Genomic DNA, 24,072 nt, shown 5'->3' with positions numbered 1-24,072 from the left:
GTATCTATGTAAAATTTATCTTTCCTTCAGTAGAATGTAGCAACCTTGAGGGTAAGGACTATCCTTTTTATTTTTATTTTTAGTCTTTATATCTCTAGCACCTAGAACAATGTCTTATATTAAGTGTTTAATAGATGCTGATCAAACTTTGGTTTAGAATCAGTCAACAAACATTTCCTGAGACCCACTACACATAAGGTACTGCTAAATACTATAGTAGATAGAAGGGACTTTAAGACAGTCCTCTTTGCCTTAAGTATCTTAAGGCTAGCTTGTGAGATAAAACTTGTTCACAAAAAGATAGCTGACAATAGGCTGAGAAGGATGCAAGGAGGGACACAGTCAAATTGTGGTCTCTTGGTTCAGAGAAGAGTGAAAGGGCATGGAGATGATAGATTTCCTGAACAGAGCTCACACCTCTTCAAACCCTTAGAGGAAAGGACAGGATACAGTAGACTTGGACTTTACCTAGTAATGGGTGGCTGCTTGAATGAGTGACAGAAATTGATCAAATTGGTCTGAACCATCCAAGGCAGAAGAATGTCTGCATCTATGATTAGATGCAGAGTTGGCTAGAGTCTTGTAGATAAGATCCAAGAAAAGAAAGATGGAATGGAATGAGCACAGTCCTGGGAGTCAAGATCTGTGGGTTCTAATGCTATCTGCCCAAAACCATCCAGGTAACTGCTGGCAGGTCCATTTACCTTTCAAAACCTTATTGCCTCATCTATAAAAGAATCTTGACTAGGTCATTGTACTAAATACAATGCAAAGAATACTGAACCTGAAGTCAAGAGAATTGCAATCAGGCTTTGGCAATGATTATTTAACTTCTCTGTGTCTCCATCTCATTATTTATAAAGTGAAGTCAATTCAGAATATTTGTGCTAGGCAGCTAGGTGACACAGTAGATAGAGTACTGAGAGGAGTGCAGAAGAACTGAGTTCAAATCTACCCTTAGACACTAGCTTTGTGATTCCAGGCAAGTCACTTAACCTTTCTGCTTCAGTTTCCACATCTGTAAAGTGGGAATAATAATTGCACATGCTTCCAGAGTGGTTGTGAGGGTAAAATGAGATAATATTTATAAAATGCTTTGTAAGCCTTAAGGAATGGAACTATTACCACCGCCACCATCATCATCTTCTTACCTACCTACCTTACATGGTTGTCATGAGCAAAGTGCTTTGTAAGTCTTAGTGTGCATTAGAAATGTGAGTTATTAAGAGATTTATAAAACTTATTCCAGCTCTAATGGTGATCCCTTGGGTCACATAGGCCAGAGAATCAATATTTTTAACAGCTGTTGAGGTCCACACTAATGTGGGTTGGAAAACAGGGAGTCACTCAATAAACTTATTTTAAGGCTAAAAGTATTTATTTACCAACTAATTGTATAAGTACACACATACTTAAATTCTGCTAGGTATTAAGAAATGTGCTAGGTAAGAGAGGGGAGAGGTTAAAAAGTATTCTCTACCCTCAAGTAGTTTACAATCTGGTAATGAAGGTAAGATATACATATATATATACACATATATATGTAATTATAATATAAAAATAAATCATAAGTGCACAAAAGGGTGAACTGAGAAAGAAAAACATTCCACCTAGAGACATGGGGTGGAGAAGATCAAGGAATGCTTCATTAGTAGACCAATTAGTAGACAGAATGAGAGTGAGTGTAGGGCAAAGGAGAAATCATGGGATAACATAAACAAAAGCCACAGTATAAAGAAAGCTTCAAATATATCTAGTGGCTGAGTTTGGCTGGAATATCTTATGGGACTAAATGGCAGAGGACCTTAAATATCCGACTGAGTTTCTACTTTGTGGTTGAAAACGGAAAACAGCGAAGGATTTCTAGCTGAGGAATGATATATGAGTGACCTGGTGAAAGTCAGCTCCTTTTTCTGAGCTTTTGTTTCCTCATCAGATGAGAAGTTTGTGTTCTATGACCTCTAAAGCCTCAGTCCTAAGGAAGGACTAGATGAAGGTGGTGTCCAAAGCTAAACAGGTTGAAGTAATGGGAAGCAGCAGGGTAGTGTTAAATGGGAGACAGGAATAACAACGGAACTCTGCAATGTAAATAGTTATTGCTATGGTGTTTTCCCTGGGCAATTGCAAGCATTTATAAAATTAATATTAAAAATCTGGCAAATATAGTTTCCAAACATTTTTAAACACATAATTAAGTAAAATTTAGACAGCGATGGGGCAGAGGTCTTCTTTTTTCCTATCAGTTTTGTCTTCAGCACTCCTACTGCTGGACAAACTCCTGCTTACTGCTCCTTCCCTCTCCCCATCCATACACACTATCACACAATTCTCTGTTCATGCAGAGGTTCACCTCTCTGTGCCCCAGAAAAATAAAAAAGAAGGATCTATAGAGGTGTCCTGGGCACCAGCTTCCACAATTGTGCAGCTGTCATTATCCACTCTTTTCTAGATATAATTCTGTGATTCTAATATCCACCCAAGTATACTTCAGATGCCAATGGGCTGTGTGAGTAAAGAGAAGGGGGCATACGTATACAAGAGATGGTGTAAACAAGATTTGGCAATGGATGGGATATATATGGTGAGTCAGAATGAGGAGTTGAAGAGGACACTGAGATTGTGAGCCTAGGTAACTGGGAGGATAGTGATAATGTACATGGTAATAAGAAATTCAGAAGAGGGAAGGATTTGGGAGGAAGAAAGATAATGAGTTCTTTGAACTTTGAATGAATGCTTTGAATATTTTGAATTTGAAATGCCAAGAAGAAATCCAACTTAAGATATCTAAAAAGGAGTTGGTGATCCTATTTCTAGCACAGAACACTTACTAAATGCTTGTTCAATGACTTTGGAACTGGAGCATAGGAGAAGGATTAGGGCATCTTCATAGAGATAATGTAGCCCTATGAAACTGATGAACTCACCCAAATGAGATAGTATGGAAAGAGAAGTGAAGAAGGCCCAGAACAGAGCGTCAAAGGCAACCATGGTTAGCAGACATGACCTGCTTGAAGGACCAACAAAAGAGACTGAGGAGTTGGAAAGGAAACTAGAAAACTAGGGGAGTGTCACAAAAACCTAGAGAAGAGAGAATATCCAGGAAGAGGTGATGAACGGTGTCAAAAAGCTATGGAAAGGTCAAGGAGGATGAGAATTGAGAAAAGACCATTAGATTTGGCAATTAAGAAAGTTTAAAGAGGACTGTTCAGATTGAATGAGTTTGAAAGCCAAATTTTAAAGGATTAGAAGAAAGTGAGAAAGAGGAAGTGCAGACACTGAATATAAATGTCTTTCTCAAGATTTTAACCTTGAAGGGGAGAGATATAGGATGGTTAGATGGAAGGGATGAAAAGATTAAGTGAGAGTTTTTAAGGATAAGGGACGTATAGTCATGTTAATGGGCATCAGAGAAAGAACTAGCAAGTAGAGAGAGACTGAAAAGGTTAGATTGGGTCAAGGGCTCCCCAGGGTACCTCTTAAGACTATAACCCAGTCTCCTGAAATAACACAAGAGTGGAAGAAGTCCCTGCCTTAGATTCAAAGGACTGGAGTACAAACCCTGATTTTGATACTACTCGTGTGACCTTAGGCAAGTCACTTAATCTCAATCAATCTCAGTTTCCTGATTTCTAAAATGATAGGGTTGGACTAGAAGGCTTCTGAGGTCCTTTCCAGTTCTCTCTATATGATTCTATGATTCTGATATCCACCCAACTATACTTCAGATGTTCAGATGCTAGGGGAATTTATGACATCATGAGAGAAAAAAATTTAGTCATAGTAATAATATTAGGCAACATCTTCATAGCACTTTAAGATTTATAAAATGCTATATATATATATTATCTCATTTAATCATCTCTACAACCCTGTGAGATAGGGTTGTGTTATTATCTCTGTTCTATAGAGGAGAAAACAAAAGCTGAGAGGTGTTAGATGACTTGCCCAGGTCACACAGCTAATATGTGTTTGAGGCATGACCCAAACTCTGGTTTTGCGACTCTTATGTGCAGCACTCTAGCCATAATGCCATGGTATGCCACGTTCACATATTGCTGCTTTTTTTCCGGCCACTGTTGTTAATATGATTCATAGTGACCAGTGCTAGACTCCCAGGCAAGACAACAGATCTGAAGATGATAACCATAAGCTTGAGTGAAATATATTCTTGTGGGTAGACTACAAACCTCCATACATGGGCATTGCTGCTACCCAGCAGTCCATCCCTATACTTGGAAGGGCCGAACCTAAAGAGGAGAGCCCCTGTGAAGTGAACTTGCAGCCAGATTACTTATAAAGATAGTGGACTTAGAAGCAACCTTTGTTTAGAAATCAACACATGAAGTATTATTCCACAATCTACTCCAGTCTTTTATAAACACTGCTCCAGGATCTCCTTTCCATGTAACAACCTTTTAGAACAGATACAGGCTTCTGATATGATGAATCTTATTCAATAAAATAGACATGACTTTCAGAGAGGATACATGTTGTATTTAAAAATATTTTCAAAACACATAGACATTCAGGGAAATTTCTAGGTCAAGAAGGCTCTAACTCTGTTACAAATTTATATTACAGATTCTCAACTGGGCCCTCACTGCAGCAAGGCAGTTCAATTACACCTGCCTAGTTACTTCACTTTCTCACTCACTGCAGAGGTTTTTCAAACCTTGTCATCCTTCCTCAACCCTTCCATGGCACCCCTTCCCCCATACTCAAAGCTAAGTACACTGAAAACAATTGCTACCATTCACTGATTCTCTTCTCCCCTTCTTATCTCAAATCACTCAGAAGTCTTACTCCTCCTTTACCTATCTCACAAGAAGAGGTGGTCCTTGTGGCCAAGTGAAAGTCCACTACATGCATCTTTGATTCCTTCCCATCTTTTTTTTAAGACAATAACATTATTTGGGGGTACATGGGGGAGCAGATGGAGGATTCACAGATTCTTCAACTACTGTAGGGAAGGACCCAGGGGATCCTGAGGTTGGCTGGGGATGTCGGGCATGTTGCCATCATCTCAAACAGGAATGGGGTAGTTGTAAGGAGTAGCTCGGTTGATCATGCCTGCGTACTTGGTATAGGGGCTTAAGGGAGGTAGGAGCAGAGCCATGGTGCCAATGGTGAAGGACACAATTAGCACCAGTAACTTTTCCCAGGCCTCCTTCAAGAACCAGTCCAGTTTGCCCACCATGTTGGCTACTTTCCCCATCACTGCCAATTCCTTACCTTCTTGAAAAGCTAATTGTCCCTTCTGTCATATCCATGTTCTCTAATCTTTAATTTCTCCCTGTCCTTTCCCTGCCACCTACAAACATGCTTTATCCTGGGCCATCTCCAGTTGTCCTGATCGATACCTGGCCACTGGACCCAGATGGCTGTGGAGAAGAAAGTGAGGCTGGTGACTTTGCACAGCCCTCCCGCACTCAAATCAAAGTCACTTGCAAGTCATGTCATCACCTCCCTGATATTATTGTCCACTTCAAGAATGAAGGACAAACCACAAGCATGACACAACCACACATGCCCATGTCTCCCCATCTTTATTTTTAAAAATAAATTTATTATTTATTTTTAACATTCTTTTTGTTTTTTAGAATTTTTAGTTTTGAATTCTTTCTCTCTTACCAGCCCCCTCCCCCACCCATTGAGAAGGCAAGCAATGCAATATCAGTTATAATGTGTCAAATCATGCAAAAACATTTCTGTGTTAGTCGTTTTGCAAAAAATAATTTAAAAAGTGAAAATTGTGTGCTTCAATGTACACTAAGACTTCCTTTGTTCTCTCTCTCTCTCTCTCTCTCTCTCTCTCTCTGGAGGTGGATAGCATTTTTCAGTATGAATCCTTTGGAACTTTATTGGATCATTGTATTGGTCAGAGTAGCTAGTTTCACAGTTGATTGTCATTACAACTTTACTGTTACTATATCCAGTGTTCTCCAATTCTGCTCACTTCACTTTGAATCCATTCATATAAGTCTTCCCAAGATTTTTCTGAAACCATCCAGCTCATCATTTCTTATGGCACAATAGTATTCCATCACAACCATATACCACGATTTATTCAGCCATTCCCCAGCTGATAAGCTTCTCCTTGATTTCCAGTTCTTCACCTCCACAAAAAAGCTGCTTTAAATATTTTTGTGCATATATGTCCTTTTCCTTTTTCTTTGATCTCTTTGGGATAGAGACCTATTAGTGGTATTGCTGGGCAAAGGGATGCACAGTTTGTAGTCCTTTGGGCATAATTCCAAATTGTTCTCCCGAATGTTGGACCATTTCACAACTCCATTAGTGTCCATAGTTTTCCATATCCCTTCTAGCATGTCATTTTCCTTTTCTATCATGTTAGCCAATCTGATAGGTGTGAGATGGTAAATCAGAGTTGTTTTAATTTGCATTATTCTAATCAATAATGATTTAGATTTTTCATGTGATCATAGGTAGCTTTGATTTCTTCTTTTGCAAACTGACTCCATATCCTTTGACTATCCATTAGGGAATGGCTCTTATTTTTCATAAATTTGACTCAGTTCCCCATATATTTGAGAAATGAGACCTTTATCTGAGAAACTTGCAAAAAAGTTTTTCTGGTTTCCTGCTTTCCTCTGATCTTGGCTGCATTGGTTTTGTTTGTGCAAAAACTTCTTACATTTCACATAATCAAAATTATCCATTTTATTTTCTACAATCTTCTCTATCTCTTCTTTGGTAATAAACTCTTCCCTTATCCGTGGATCTGACAGGCAAAATTTTCCATGCTTCCCTAATTTGCTTATGTTAACTCTTGATGTCTAAATTTTGTACCCCTCTTGATCTTATCTTGGTATACACTGTTAGATGTTGGTTTATGCTTAGTTTGTGCCAAACAACTCTCCAGTTTTCCCAGCAGTTTTTGTCAAATGGTGAGATCTTGCCCCCTAAAGCTTATATCTTTAGCTTTAACAAACAGTAGTGTACTATGATCATTTACTACTGTGTATTATGTAGATAATTTATTCCATAATTTCATCCACCACTATGTTTCTTAGCCAATATCAGGTTGTTTTCATGATGACTGCTTTGTAATATAGTTTGAAATCTGGTACTACTAGACCACCTCCTTCATATTTTTTGCATTAGTTCCCTTTATATTCTTGACTTTTTGTTCTTCCAGATGAATTTTGTTATTATTTTTTCTGACTGTATAAAATAATTCTTTGGTACTTTGATTGGTATGGCACTGAATTAGTAAATTAAGTTAGTTAGAATTGTCATTTTTATTATAGTGATTCAATCTACCCACGAGCAATTAATGTTTCTCCAGTTATTTAGTTCTGTCTTTATTTCTGTGGAAAGTGTCTTGTAATTATGTTTGTATGGTTCTTGAGTTTGTCTTGGCAGGTGGACTCCCAAATATTTTATATTGTCTTCAGTTATTTTAAATGGAATTTCTCTTTCCATCTTTTCATTCTGGTTTTGTTGATAATATATAGAAATACCATTGATTTATATGGATTTATTTTATATCCTGCAAATATGATGAAGTTGTTAATTATTTCAACCAGTTTTTTAGTTGATTCTCTGAGTATACCATCATATTATCTACAAAGAATGATAGTTTTGTTTCCTCATTGTCCATTCTAATTCCTTCAATTTTTTCCTCTCTTATTGCTGTGGCTAACATTTCTAGAACAATATTGATTAATAATAGTGACAAGGGACATTCTTGCCATCATCCCTGATCTTATTTGGAAGGCTTCTAGCTAATCGTCATTATACATAATCTTGCTTCTTAAAAAAATTATTTTAATAAACAGAAAACCATTTTCTCTTCCTCATGTACCCACTCCATTAGAAAAAGACAAAGAAAATCCTTGTAATAAGTATGTATAGTCAAGCAAAACAAATTTCCTCATTGACTCTCTCAAAGATATGTCTCATTTTGTACCCTGAGTTTATTCTGTCTCTGTCAGGAGGTAGCATGTTTTATTAGTCCTTTGCAATCATGGATGGTCATTTCATTGACCATAGTTTTTAAAGCTTTCAAAGTTGTTTGTCTTTACAGTTTTGTTGTTATTGTATAAAATGGTCTCCTGGTTCTACTCATTTCATTCTTCATCAGTTCATGCATGTCTTCAAAATTGTTTAGTTTTCTTTTTTCTTTTTTCTTTTTTATTTTTAGTTTTCAGCACTCAGTTCCACAGATTTTTGAGTTCCAAATTTTCTCTCCCTCCCTCTCCTCCCCCCTTCCCCCCAAGATATAGGTTCTACATATATCTTCGCATTAAACTTATTTACATAATAGCCAGGTCATAAAGAAGAATCATAACCAGTGGAATGAATCGTGAGAAAGAAGAAACAAAACCAAAAAAAAAGGGAAAAAAGAGAGCAAATAGTTTGCCTCAATCTGCATTCAGACTCAGTAATTCTTTCTCTGGATATGCATAGCTTTTTCCATCATGAGTCTTTTGGAGCAGTCTTTGAACCTTGCATTGATGAGAAGAGCCAAGTCTATCAAAGTTACTCCTTACAGATACCATGTGTCTGTAATCGGTATAATGTTCTCCTGGTTCTGCTCACCTCACTCAGCATCAGTTCATATAAGTCTTTCCAGGTTATAATGAAGTCCATCTGCTGCTTATTTCTTATTGCACAGTAGTATTCCATTACATTCATATACTACAATTTCTTTAGCCATTCCCCAAGTGATGGTCATCCCCTTGATTTCTTTGCCAACACAAAAAGAGCTATTATAAATATTTTTGTACATACTGATCCATTTCCCACTTGTGTGATCTCTTTGGGATACAGCCCTAGAAGTAGTATTGCTGGGTCAAAGGGTATGCACATTTTTATGGCCCTTTAGGCATAGTTCTAAATTGCTCTCCAGAATGGCTGGTTCAGTTCACAACAACACCAGTAATGTAACAATGTTCCAATTTTCCCACATCCTCTGTAGCATTTATTATGTTCCTGTTTTGTCATGTTAGCCAATCTCACAGGAGAGATGTAGCACCTAAGAGTTTTTTTGATTTGCATTTCTCTAATCAGTAGTGATTTAGAGCAATTTTCATATGACTATAGATGTCTTTAATTTCTTCCTCTGAAGACTGCCTGTTCATATCCTTTGACCATTTCTCAATTGGGGAATGACTTGTATTCCTATAAATTTGGCTCAGTTCCCTGTATATTTTAGAGATGAGGCCTTTATCAGAGACACTATTTGTAAAGGTTTCCTCCCTGCTTCCCTTCTTATCTTTGTTGTATTGGCTTTGTTTGTACAAAAACTTTTCAATTTAACATAATCAAAATTATCCATTTTGTATTTTGTAATCCTCTCTAGCTCTTGTTTGGTCACAAATTCTTCCCTTTCCAATAAATCTGACAGGTAAACTATTCCTTGCTATCCCAAATTGCTTATAGTATCAGTCTTTACTCCTAAATCATGAACCCATTTTGACTTTATTTTGGCATATGGTGTAAGATATTGGTCTATGCCCAGTTTCTGCCATATTATTTTCTAGTTTTCCCAGCAGTTTTTTTGTGAAATAGTGAATTCTTAACCCAGCAGCTAGTCTCTTTGGGTTTATCAAAGAGTAGATTGCTATAGTCATTGACTACTGCATCTTGTGTACCTATCCTATTCCACTGATCCACAACTCTGTTTCTTAGCCAGTACCAAGTAGTTTTGATGACTGCTGCTTTATAGTACAGTTTAATATCTGGTATGGCTAGGCTACCTTCCCTAGCATTTCTTTTCATTAATTCCCTTGATATTCTGGACCTTTTGTTCTTCCAGATGAATTTAGTTATTATTTTATCTGTAAAATAATTTTTGGTAGTTCAATTGGTATGGCACTAAATAAATAAATTAATTTAGGTAAAATTGTCATTTTTATTATATTAGCTCAGCCTAACCACGAGCAACTGGTGTTTTTCCACTTATTTAGATCTGACTTTATTTGTGTGAGAAGTGTTTTGTAACTGTGTTCATATAGGCCCTGGGTTTGTCTTAGTAGGTAGACTCCCAAATATTTTATAGTGTCTATGGTAACTTTAAATAGAATTTCTCTTTCTATCTCTTGCTGTTGGGCTTTGTTAGTAATATATAGGAATGCTAAGGATTTATGTGGATTTATTTTATATTCTGCACCTTTGCTAAAGTTGTTTATTATTTCAAATAGTTTTTTACTTGATTCTCTAGGATTTTCTAAGTAAATCATCATATCATTTGCAAAGAGTGATAACTTAATTTCTTCTTCGCCTTTTCTAACTCCTTCAATTTCTTTTTCTTCTCTTATTGCTAAAGCTAACATTTCTAGTACCAAGTTGAATAATAAGTGTGATAATAGACATCCTTGTTTCACCCCCAATCTTACTGGAAAATCATCTAGCTTATCCCCATTACATATAATGCTTGCTGATAGTTTTAGGTAGATACTTGTTTAGTTTTATAATGTTGATGTGATCATATAAATTGCTCTTCTGGTTGTACACACTTCATTTATACACCAGTTCATATGAGTTTTTCCATATCATTTTGAAATCATCCTTTCCTCATTTCTTATACCACAATAATATTCCATTGATTCATATACCACAATTTGTTCAGCTTTCCACCAATGATAACCATATCCTTAATTTCAAGTTCTTTGGAACCACAGAACTACTAGGAGGATAGGACTGTTTCCTCTTTCTTTGATCTCTTTATGTTATAACCCTAGCAGTGGTATAGCTGGACCAAAGCTAATCCTCTAAAACTTTTTTTCAGTCAATGAAAATTTGCCTTCTTTCATCATCTCCCTTGACCCTATTGAGAAAGCAACAAAAACAAAATTCCTGCTACAAATATATGTATAGTTAAGCAAAACAAATTCCCACATTGGCCATGTCCAAAAAAAAAATCTGCATTCTGAATCCATCACCTCTCTATCTGGAGGTGGGTAGCATGTTTCATCATGAGCCCTTTCTTTTCCTGTAAGCCCCCATTCAATATTTACTCTTAGAGTTTGTTTTGCATAGACCCAATACCTCCCTTAATTTACTCTACCTCTTATTCCTTCATCTCCCTTCTCCCTTTTCCCTCCTTTTCCCTGTTGCATGAAATGTATTTCTATACTTAATTGTGCACATATATTTTCCCTCTTTTGATCAGTTGAGATGGGAGAGGTTCAAGTGTCACACTCTACCCATCCATCCCTTCTTCCTTTGTGTTCTCCAGTCATGTGAGAGTTCACCCCTGCTTTTCTCTCCTTTATCTCCCTATTTTATTCCTTTGTCTCTTCCTTTCCGTTATTCTTTTAAAATCATCAAAACGTAACAGACCCACTCCCAGGTTCTTTGTCTTATTAGACTTCCTTTCTGACTCCTGATGAGAGAATTCTGAGGGGACCCATTATCATTTTTCTATTTTAAAATGTAAAAAGTTTATCTTTTTTAGTTCCTTTTGATGACTTGCTTATATTTACCTTGTTATGTTTCTCTTGACTCCTGTGTTTTGTATTTCAAAGTTTTTACATAGCTCTGGTCTTTTGATCAAGAATGCCTGAAAGTCCTTTTTCATTTAAGGTCCATTTTTCTCCTGCAGGATTACATTTAGTTTTGCTGGTAAGTTCTTCTTGGTAATAAGCCTACATCTTTTGCATTGTGGAATATTATTCCAGAATAATTGTATTATTGTTCCTTTGACTGCTAAATTATGCATGATACTAGCTTCTTGGTACTTTAATTCTTTCTTTCTGGCTATTTGCAATAGTTTTTCTTACCTCGAAAGGTCTAGATTTTGGCAGTAAATTTCCTAGGAGTTTTTATTTAGAGTTTTTTCCAAGAGGCAGCTAGTGGATTCTTTCTATTTGCAGATCGCTTTCTGATTCTAATATATCTGTGCAGTTTTCTTTTATAATTTATTGAATGTGATGTCCAAGCTCTTTTGGAAGGGCATGGTTTCAAGTAATCCAGTGATCCTTAAACTTTCATTCCTTGATCTGTTTTCCAGATCATCAATTTTTGCTGTGAGGTAATGTAATTTTTCTTTCACTCTGTTTTAGTCTTGAATTTTTTAAATATTTCTTGTCATCTCATGAAGTCAGTAGCTTCTATTTGGCCCATTTACTCTCTGATCCACTGACCCTGGTCTTCTTGCTGTTCTTTTGCATATGACTTCATCTCTTAACTCTTCCTTTCCCTATTCCATGCCTTTTCACTGGCTGTCCCTCTTGCCTGGAATGCTCTCACTCCTCACTTTCTGCCTCCTGGCTTCCCTGACTTCATTCAAAACACACCTCAAATATCACTTTCTGGAGGAGGCTTTTTCCAGTCTACCCCCACCTCCAGTGCTTTCCCTCTGAGATTACCTTCTATCTACTCTGTAGAGGTCCTATATGTATGTAGTTGTTTGCGTGTGGTCTCATCTCCCCTGTCAAAATGTGAACTCTTTGAGGTCAAGGATTCTGTCTTTGCCTATCTTTGTATTCCAAGAACTGAGCACAGTGCCTGAAACATAGTAAGCACTTAATAAATGCTTGTTGACTAATTGATTGTATAGAAAATAATTTCTAGAAACTGGAACTATAATCATAACAGTAACCCCAAAAGCTACAAACACAAACATTCCGGCAAATAAAAAAGGATTCATTTATCAATCAGTATTTCTAGGATTATTCTGGATTTATTGATATAGAATCATCTACTACTTTTAGATCCATAAAAGAGGGATTGAGCAAGAGAGGGAGGCAGTCTTTGACAGAAAGCCGAAGAGAAAAGGAAAAGAACTTCACCATCCAGGATATTGCTCTGCCCTTCAGAAAGAAGAATAAATAAAGAGAGCCCTAAGTAAATCTTCTTCCATATATCCATCTCATTTTCTGATCTAATTAGGTTACCTAGGGTCCCTTTTGCTAAAATCCCTATAATTTGCTCCTCAGTTCTCCTGAGGGTGAGAGGCAAAATGGCGATACTGAATTTGTGTCAGTGCTGTATATTTTTAAAGTACAGTTCAGTTTTGAACTAAGAGGGTCCAATTTTGCTAACAGGAGAAACTAAATCTGCCTCCTCAGTTCATTGCCCAACATTTTTCAAAGGTCGGTTGTCCTTATTAGAGCAGAATAGAGGTGGAGGGAGGAGAGGGAGAATACTTTATTATACTTCCATTCCAAATAACTGGAAGGTAATAAAATATTTATGGATAAGTGATACTAGGACTTAGTTAATACAACCTGACTTAAAGTATGCACCATCATAGAATACCTTATGTGCTTGTTTGTGACTTTGGCTTTTAGAACACAGGTTTCCAGTAAGCCTCTTCTGTTCCACAAAAAGGCAAGAGCTGCCTGAGTATTTCTGTCTCCTTTCTGATTTATCACTTGTTGAAATCACTGGGGTCTATTCCTAAAGCTTCTCATTCTGGTCTGGAACTGGAGAAGGGCTCCATCCATCCTGGGGAAAAAAACAAACAACCTAGTGAGAACTTACATCCCAGCAGTTGCTTGTTGTTCTGTAAAATAAATGCCTTCAGGCTGTGCAAAACTAAGTTGGAAGAAGAAAAGGTGGGGGAGGAGGAGAGGAAGATTGAGTTGACCTTTAGAAATGTCAGAGTTACTGGCTTCTTTAAGCCAGAGAACTCTGCTCCATCACTAAGCACACCTGTCTGCCTTCTGCCATCATACCTTCTGCAGAGCAATAAAAACACACCTCTGACATGATTATAAGATATCCTTACTCCTTTCACAGCAAAGTTAGCAAGTTACTTTCTGTGGAACACCAGGTAAATCCTTGCCTGGACAGTTATCCCAACTCATCAGTGACTGTATGATTCCTCTTCATTTCCTACCAGGATGCTCTCCTCTGGATCCCTCCACCATATTACAGAAACCTCTTCATCCTAGGAGATCACTTCAGTCCTGGAACTCACACATCTGAAGTACTCTCTGATCTTGGGGCCCTTCCCTCTAATTGGATGGCTCCTCCCAGAACCTCCATTTAAGGAGGGCTCCAGGCCAGCCATGTCTTAATTTCCCACCATGATTCATTTCTTCAGACTTCATCATGCCTCCATGGCAGGTACCTCCTCCCTCTTCCCCTTTTCAGCTTCCTTTTGTGTATTGTCTTCCTCATTAGAAAGATAGAGACTGTTTCTCTTTTCACTTGTCTTTGTATTCCCAGTGCTTAGTACCATGTCTGGCACATAGCAAGAACTTTATAAATGCTTACTGACTGACTAGTTACTCCAGCAGTGCAAATCACAATTTCCCATGCCTTCTCATCCCATGCAATTCTTATCTACTTTCTCCCAAGAATCTTCCAGAAAAGATCCATCCCAGATGCCTCAGAACTTCCTCTAGATTAGGCTGATCATCTGTTAATCTTCCTACATGATCAACCAACAGCCATCAACACATAAGTGACTACAAGAGTCTAATTTATAGAGTTTCAAAACTAAGAGAGGAAAAATAACTATATCCCTCTAGAATATAGTTAAGTTTAAATTACATTCAAATTCTATATGAAGATAATTATAGGCCATAGGAAAAGGTACATAATAATTCATAAAACTCTCTCATCCTCATCCTGTAATTTGTTAGTCAATTTGATGGACTGGAAAGTCAAAAATGATTTGCCTGAACTGCACAAATGCCAGGTGAAGAGAGCCAAGAGGTATTGATTGATTCTGGATTTGGATCAGTTTCATCATTAAAACCCTCAAGGTTCTTTTTCCTTTTATTCTCTTTTGTGACAAGAATTCATTATCCCAGTAAGATGGATTTCTGTTCTTGTCAATAAATGTTCTCACTCCAGTGGTACAGATTGCAACCCATCAATGCCTTCTTAACCTGTGTGAACCTTGTCCTAGGGTTTCCATTAATCCTCCACAGAAGTTCTACCTGACAGGAAACTTCTAGTTTTCTTGATGTTGCTTGGATACCATTGGAGTAATGGACTGTGCATTCATTATCTCTTGCTTTCTGCTGCCTGACCTGCCCACCTTCTTTTCCTGTTATACATTTCTCTGACATCCTTTACACTGCTTCTCTCACATAATTCCTCCTTAGTAATGTGTTGCAGCCTGCTCACACCCATTTTCTAACTCTCTGTTGTCCTTTGGGTGACCTGCAAATTTAATTCTTTGAAGACTGTGGTACTCTATGACTCATAGCCAGGAAGCATCACTAAAAAGAATATTGATGTTAAAAAGATGAGCCTTTCTTTCAGGAAAAACTGGAGGGAGGAGGGATCATTAAAAGTACAGTATGATTTCCCAAAGGCAATCTAACCCAATCTCCAAAAGTTTAATTCAAAAATTCAGTTCAACACATTTATTAAGCAATCACTCTGTGCTTAACATGGTTAAGCATTGTGAAATATCATGAACTCATCAAGCATTTATTAAATACCTACCTTGTGCAAGGCACAGTGCTAAGCACTAGACATGGAAAGGGACGTGGTCCCTGCCCTGGAAAATTTGTAAGCTGCCAGTGGGTGGCAAGAAGAGATAGCCATATACAAATAAATCCATTAGGTGGAGTTTGATAGAGCCAAGGAGAGATACCAAGTGCTTCAAGAAAACTTGAAGAGTGAAAGATCACTCAGAGAATGAGGGAATACTTCATGGAGGAGCTACTGCTTGAGCTGAACCTTGAAACAGGAAGATTTCACCAGGTGGAAGTGAAAGAGTGTGTTCTAGACATGGAGGCATATCCTACATGAAGTCACGGAGGTAGGAGAGTTCTGGACAAATGAGGAAACAGATTATGGGCCATTTTGGCTAGAATATAGAGTTCATGAAAGGGAATACTATGAAATTAATCTGGAAAGATAGAGAGAAGCTGGACTGTGTGGCCCATTGTTCTCCAACATTCAAATCCATCCGAGAAACAGCTGCCAAATAGATCTCCCTAAAGTAACCGTGCTATTCCCCTGCTGAATAAACACCAGTGTCTCTAAAATAAAAAGCAAACTCTTCAGTTTGGCATTTAAAGGCCTTTACAATCGGGGTCTAAATGACCTTGGACAAGTCTCTAGACATCTCATCTTTAGTGAGGAGGTTGGATTAGCTGGTCTCTGAAATTCCTTCCAACTGCAGCTCTGTGGTTCTGAGATCATACTTTCCAGGCTTATTAGTCCCTTACACAAAATATACATTCCAGCCAAACTGCTTCACACAGCCATATTGTTTTCCCCCAGCAGAAGGTAAACTCCTTGAGAGTAGAAACATTCTTTTTTTGTCTGGCTGTCCTCAAAAGCTAACACAGTGACTGGCAGAAAACTTAATCAATACTTGTTGCATGAATAAATGAGATATTTTTGGCAGGGGAGGGTTAGGTTAACTGGTTAGAAAGCTGCTAAGTGAAATTTTACTTTCCCTAAAAAAAACTTTTCTTTCTGTCACTGTAATAGGAACAGTGCAGTCAAAGGTACACATCTGACTGTTTTTAGACTAGTTCTTACCCTTCAGTTGAGTTTACCCCCAGGGTCATGGGAACCACCTAGCTGATGGGCTGTAGGAGTAGAAACTAATGATGATATTCATTCAAGCACGTTATACTCAGGGAAGTAGATCTACTACATAAAAAATAATGTAATGCAGTCCAAATAATGTATTTCAAATTGTTATGCTGAAATGACTTTGGAGCTTTGGTTTTTTTAACATCTTATTAAGTTTTCTGTTTTAAAAAGCTTTCTGTTTTTAAAAAAATTGTTGAGAAAAAAGCAGTTTCTTCAACTACAAAATAAGGGACAGTAGATTAAATGACCTCTAAGGCCCTTTCTAGCTTTAAATCTTAGATCCTATGATCCAAATATTCCCCTCTGCTCTAAGGCCTCCTAGATGCTTGGATTATATTTTCTGATATTATTTTAGTAAATATCTAATTAACTTTCTGGGCCGCTAGGGCTAAGGTCAGGAAAACTCATCTTCCTGAGTGCAAATCTGGCCTCAGACACTTACTAGCTACGTGACCCTGGGAAATCACTTAACCCTGTTTGCCTCAGTTTCCTCATCTGTAAAATGAGCTGGAGAAGGAAATGGCAAACCACTCCAGTATCTTTGCCAAGAAAAAACCACATAGGGTTCCAGAGAATCAGACACAAATGAAAAATGACTTAACAACAACAATAAATAGTCTAACCAGAGGGAAGAGATGACTACAGTAAAGGAAAATCCTGGTAGCTAAAGACAGACTGGTAGGAGGACCATTTTATACAAAATGGCGTCAGGTTTCAGAGGTTATGTTTGAGGTGAATTGGGAATCACAAGGCAATCTTGGTAATAAGACCAGGATTGTTCTACTAAACCTCAGATCTCACAAAGCCCTTTGCTGTATAGCTCTCCAGTACCTTTAGCAGGTAATGCTTTATATCATTCAAACAACAAGCACTTATTAAATGCCTACTGTGTGGCAGGCACTCTGCTAGGCTCTGGGGATAAAGGCACAAAAAATAAAGTGGTCCATACTCTCAAAGTGCTTACTTTCCAATTGGTAACACATACTGATATCTTCTCCCCTATCAGGCTGTTTGAGAGCAGGAACCTCATACTAACAAAATTCCTCTGTGTTCTGTAAACAGTAAGTGCTTAATCATTATTGGATTGCATTGTATTATATGCTGATTGAGCTATGAGATAAATGTTTTATTTCTTCCATTCATTTAGGCATGGCTTTAAATTTGTACTAAAAGATTTGAGAAGTTGATGAGAGGTCTCTCTTGACTGAGAGCTCAGCCTTTATCTTATTATCTATGGTGAAATAAAACAGGACTAAAAAAGCCTTTGGTTCCAGTTTCCTGGTCTGTAAGATGAGACGATTGGATTAGATGGCCTCTGAGGTCCCTTCCGATTCTAAACCTATGAGCCTGTGATCCTATATAATATTATCAATGTGACAAAGCCCAGGGAGGAGAGCAGTTGGGAGGGAAAGTTGCAGTTATTCAAGTCATCCTTAAGATGCCCAAATGTTCAGGTTCAGACTTGAAAAAATTCCCTAGTGTTTTCAATATCATATATCATATATCATATATCATATATATATATATATAAAATACATGCATATTTACAGTATAATAAGCCATACGTATTTGGCAAGTTTTGTTTCACATAAGTTTTGTACACACACACACACACACACACACACACACCTCTTTCTAAGATACTATAGGTCCCCTTGGTTTTGCTACCTTAATGGCCAATGGCGAGTGGCCATATAGTGATCAATTGGAGAAGAAAGTGGCAAACCATTCCAGTATCTTTGCCAAGAAAATCCCAAATGGGGTCACAGAGTAAGACACAACTGAAATGACTAAATAACCACCAATACTGATGAATAGATTAAAGCAAACTCCACTTGAACAGACTGAAATATTCAGGGCATAAAGGAAATTAATGGCTATCAAATGGCTCAATTTTAACCACCTTTCGACTCTGTCCTTTTTCTTCAAACATTCTATCTCTGTAAATGATAGGCTCATAGAACCATGGACCTGGAGGTGTTCTAACCCAACCTCATCTTTTTACAGATGGTGAAAACAAGATAGGGGAAATAACTTGCCTGATGTTACAGAGCTAATAAGTGGCAGAATTAGGATTTGAAATCAGATCCTTCGACTCCAAGTCTAGTACTCTTTCCACCCTATCTGCATTGGCTCCCAACTTGTTCAGAGCAGAGATGTAGAACCAAAGATGAAAGTTTTCAGTATATGGGTGCATCCATCCTCGAGATTTTCTTCTTGTTGCAGATGGAACCCAGAAAAACAAAACTTACCTCAACAAAAACTTCTGTCCATATAAATATAGTCTTAAAGTATTTCCCTACCTCTAGATGATAACTTCTTTCCATGAGCACAAAAGCAAACTGTGTGTGATTTATTTCTTACTCAGGATTTTATCTGCTATTGGTGGTATCCTAGGGGTTTTTTAAACTATATAATGCTTGGTTATTACTTGAGTGATTGTAGCAAAGTAGTCAAAGTTATCTGGTGATTGGCACAAATTCACAGGTGCAAGGTGGATTCTTTGCATCAACAATCAAACTCAGAACTTTAGGACTACGATGAAAACTCTAACTCTCAACATAAGCTTGTCCCTGTCTCCCTGAATGGCCCAGCTTAAGCTGCTTCTAGCTAATTCTTCCTCTTGTCCTTTCTGTTTATCTATAGGCTTCATATATTCTCTCCCCCACATTCACATAACCTCCCTAAATTGCTTTTCTTATTCAATTTTATTTTATTTTCAGTTCCAAATTCTCTCCCTCTACTACCCATTGAGAGTATAAGAACAAAAGCCATTACAAATAAGTCGTGCAAAACAAATTTCCTAAAACAAAAACAGAAAACAAGAGAAAGAAAGAAAGAAGCTTCAGTCTGTATTCTGAGACCATCATTTCTTGATCTGGAGGTAGATAGTATGTTTCATCATGAGTCCTTTAGAATTATGGTGGGTCATTGTATTGATCAGGCCATCATAAGTCTTTCATAGTTGATTATCATTAAAGTATTGCTTTTACTGTATAAATTGTATTCCTGATACTGCTTACTTCACTTTACTTAAGCCCATATAAAGAAAAGTTTGGCAAGAACATAGCCTGTAGGAGACAGATTTTGAAGGGCTTCAGGTGCCAAAGTTGTGTCTGATCCTGCAGGGAACAGGGAACTAATGAAGATTCTTGAACAGGCAAGTAACACAGTCAAATCTGTGCTTTAGGGAGGCTATATTGGCAGCCATGTAAAAAATGGACTGTTGGGGAGAAGAGGCTTGAGTTCAGCAGACTTACTGGGAGAATGTTAACAGTAGCCCAAAAGGGAGAGAAGAGATGAGATCTTGTGTGACAGTGGTACCTATGTGATTGCAGAGCAGGGCCCAGATGTCTGAGATGCTGTGGCTGCAAAGAAGCTTTCATGACATTTGTTGGGATAAATTGAACATGTCCCAGAAAAGCTACAATTGGCCTAGCCCAATCAAAATCCTAGTAGCTGTTGTCTACAGACCCCTTTCCTTTCTCAATGAGTTTGACACCTGGCTTACATTTTTTTCTCTTTCTTAACTCCAGGCCTAGGGGACTTCAACATACATATTTTCCTTCATATACCCTTACCACTCAGTTCCTCACCTCCAGTCTACTCCTTCACTCCAACTCAGCCACACGCAAACCTGGTCATACATTTGATCTTGATGTCACCCACAAATGTACTACCTCCATGTTCAAGAATTCTGAAATTCCCTTCTCTGACCATAACCTATTGGCTTTTCACCTCTCTGTCTGCCTTCCTTTACATAGTTCTGTTCTTCATCTACACTGTGACCTCCAGTCCCTTAACCCCTCAATTCTCTCCCAGGCCATCTCCCCTACACTAGCCACTCTTTCCTCTTCTTCCCATCTTGAGTTCTTGGTAAACCAGCTCAACTCTACAGTTCAACTCCTATCTTGAATCCCTACACCCCTTATGGTTGATTATGCCTAACCAAACTTTAGCCTTGAATCACTCCCATCATTCATTACCTTCACTCCTAAACATGTGCTGCTAAACAAAGATGGAGATAATTATGCAAAAAATTCTGACTGAATCCACTAAAAACTTGTATTATGTAGCCTTAAATGGGCCTTCGCTGCTGCTAGAGAACACTATTATACCTCCCTTATTAACCCACTATCCTACTCTCCACAGTGGCTCTTCAAAAACCTTTTCATTCCTTCTCAAATCTCCCATGGCTCCCTACCCACTCACCTGAGATCTTTGTCTCATATTTTAGAGGAAAAATTGAGGCCATTTGCCATTACCTCCTTCTTCTCCCCTCTTCCTTATCTCCTATCAACTCCTATACCTTCTACCACTATCTCCTTCCTCACCCCTGCCTCAGATCATATAGTGCCTTACTCCTTCCAAAGGCTAACCATTCTGCCTGTTCAAGGGATCCCATTCTATCCTGACTGCTCCCTCTGCCATTCCCTCCACTTTCACTTATTTTCAATTTCCCCCTCTCTACTGGCTCATTTCCTACTGCCTACAAACATGCTCATGCCTCCCCTATCCTGAAAAAAACCTTCACTTGATCCTTCCATCCCCACTGACTATCATTTTATATCTCTTCTGCCCTTTATAACTAAACTCCTCAAAGAGGCCATCTACAATAGGCGACTCCACTTTCTTTCCTCTTACTTTCTTTTTTAACCCTTTGCAATCTGGCTTCCAATCTTCTCATTCCACCAAAACTGTTCTATCCAAAGTTACTAATCTCTTAGTTGACAAACTGTTCTATCCAAAGTTACTAATGTCTTAGTTGCCAAATCCAGTGGCCTTCTCTAAATCCTCATTCTCCTTGACCTCTATGTAGCCTTTGACCCTCTTATCACTCCCTTCTTAATACTCTGTACTGTAGGTTTTCAGGAAGCCACTCTCTCCTGGTTTACTTCCTGCCTATCTGACCACTCCTTCTCTGTCTCCTTTGCTGGATCTTCTTGCTGATCATGCTGTCTAAATGTAGGTGTCCCTCAGGGTTCTGTATTGTCCCCTCTCTTCTCCCTCTATACTTCTTCACTTGGTGATCTCATCAGCAACCATGGATTTTAATTATTACCATCTCTCTACAGATGATTCTCAAATCTACCTATCTTGCCCCAGACTCTAAGCTGACCTCTAATCTCACATCTCCGACTGACTTTCAGACATCTCAGACTGGATGTCCAATAGACAACTTAAACTCAATGTGTCCCAAACAGAAAGCATTACCTTTCCTCCTAACCCTGTTCTTCCTGCCTTCCCTATTGCTATAAGAAGGTAACAGCATCTTCCCAGTCCCTCAGGCTCACAACCTAGGAGTCATCTTGGATTCCTCACTATCTCTCACCCTCCATATCCGAGCTGTTGCCAAGACCTGTCAATTTCAGCTCTGCAGCATCTCTCAAATACATACCCTTCTATAAGGCCAGTCAGTAAGTGAAAGATCTGTCCTGCCCATTGAATAGGCCTCGGGTGGGACCAACAAAGAGAGACCTGATTAGCGGCAGGCCTACACCCTTTCACTAACTAGTTGTGAGGCCCCATGCCCACACCCTTTTGCTAGTTAAGCCCATGTGGGCATGAAGCCCTCAGGGCTCTAAGGGCAGTTGCTAAGACTAGAGCCAGTGGTATGTGCTCTGAGTTCTAGTCAACCAGATGCTGGCTAGGACTGTACAAAAAGAGAGCCCAGAACTGAGAACAGCAGAGCAGCAGAACTGAGAGCAGCAGAATTCAGAAGCAGACTTCAAGAAGACATTGAAGCAGCAGACATTGAGGGAGAGCCAGCATCGACAGAGAGATTGTAGAGGGGAGAGTGCAGGACAAGAGAGTTGCGGAGATCAAAGAGCAGAATCTGCAGAGAGCTACAGGAATCAGAATTCAGCCCAAGGAGAAGCAGCGGGAACTCGGAGTCAACAGAGCTGCAGAGAGAGCACTGAGTAGAGAATTAGGATTTGTGAGTGATTATTTACAGTAAGGTCCTAGCAGGGGAGAAGGTTACAGGAAGACTTAGTTCCTTGCTATAATACTATGTTATAATTTCCTTGTTGCTACATTGAGGTGGACTTACTGGTTTTGGAATATAACTGCCACTATATCGAATTGTGAATATTGGTTCTTGGATTTGATCCTTTGGAGTATAAATAAATGTTATACTTCCTCTGCTTTCTACATAAAGAGTTTTTCATACTTTGCAATTCCAAACCATTCAGGCATGTTCATGGTCATCCTCGAGTTCATGAATCTTGCCTTACTGATATGCCTTCTCTCTTCTGACACAGCCTCCACTTTGGTGCAGGACCTCATTACCACATGCCTGGGTCATTGTAATAGCCTGCCAGTGAGTATGGCTACCTCAAGTCCCTCCCCACACCAATCTATTCTCCATTCAGTCACCAAAATAATTTTCCTAAAGTACAGGTCTAATTATATCACACAAATTCCTCTTCCCACCCACAAATAAACTCCAGTGACTTCATATTTCCTCCAGGAGCAAGTACAAAATGCTCTGTTTGGCATTCAAAGCCTTTCATAACCTAGCCCTATCCTATCTTTCCAGTCTTCTTACACTTTACTCCCTGGACTCTCTGGCTTCCTTGAAGCCCCAACTAAAGTCCCACCTTCTACAGGAAGCCTTCTCCAACTCATTTTGATTCTAGTACCTTTGCTTTGTTAATTATTTCCCATTTATCTTGAATATAGCTTGCTTTGTATATATTTGTTTGCAAGTTGTCTTTCCCATTAGACTGTACACCCCTTGAGGGAAGCTGTCTTTTGCCTCTTTGTATCTCTAACACTTAGCTAGTACTGGCACATAATAAGTGATAATAAATGTTTATTGTTTCAGATGAAGTAATCAAAGCTATCTATAGTCATATTTAAAAAATACTTTAACTCACTATTGATTGGAGAAATGTAAATTAAAACAATTCTGAGGTACTGTCTCATATCTTTTAGATTGGCTAATAGGACATAAAAGGTAAATAACAAATGTTGGAGGGGATGTGGGAAAAATGAGACATTAATGCACTGTTGGTGGAGTTGTGGACTGACTCAACCATTCTGTAGAGCAATTTGGGACTATGTCCAAAGGTCTATAAAACCATGCATATACTTTGACCTAGCAATACCACTACTAGGTCTGTATCCCTAAAGAGATGAAAAGCAAAAGGAAAAGGACATATATGCGCAAAAATATTTATAGCAGCTCTCTTCTAAGGGTAAAGAATTAGAAGTTGAGGGGATGTCCATCAAATGGGGAATGGCTGAACAAGTTGTGTTATGTGATTGTGATGGAATATTATTATACTATAAGAGATGATGAGCAGGATGTTCTCAGAAAACCTGGAAAGAATTGCATGGGCTGATGCAAAGTGAAATGTGCTGTGTACAAAGTAACAGCAATATTGTGGAATGATCAGCTGTGAATGACTTAGCTATTCTCAGATGAATAAATGTTATTCCTCCCCAGAGAAAGAAACATGTCTGAATACAGATTGAAGCATATGTTTGTTACTTTCTTTATTTTTCTTGAGTGTTTTTTCTTGTCTGTATTTTCTTTCACAACATGACTATTATAGATATGCTTTGCATGACTACACATGT

General features: G+C 38.3%; 1 protein-coding gene and 1 pseudogene across 1 annotated transcript in view; one reads left to right on the top strand and one right to left on the bottom strand.

The window, feature by feature from the left end:
• LOC118831371 (histone-arginine methyltransferase CARM1-like) overlaps window positions 1-24,072 on the top strand; it is a 263,918-nt gene that overhangs the window by 78,207 nt on the left and 161,639 nt on the right. The window lies entirely within an intron of this gene.
• Window positions 4,943-5,197, bottom strand: LOC118831372 (annotated as a pseudogene).

Source organism: Trichosurus vulpecula, chromosome 9 (genome assembly GCF_011100635.1).
Source record: "Trichosurus vulpecula isolate mTriVul1 chromosome 9, mTriVul1.pri, whole genome shotgun sequence".
NCBI classification, from domain to species: domain Eukaryota; kingdom Metazoa; phylum Chordata; class Mammalia; order Diprotodontia; family Phalangeridae; genus Trichosurus; species Trichosurus vulpecula.
The sequence above is the reverse complement of the archived record's forward strand: the minus strand, read 5'-3'. Positions and strand labels throughout refer to the sequence as shown.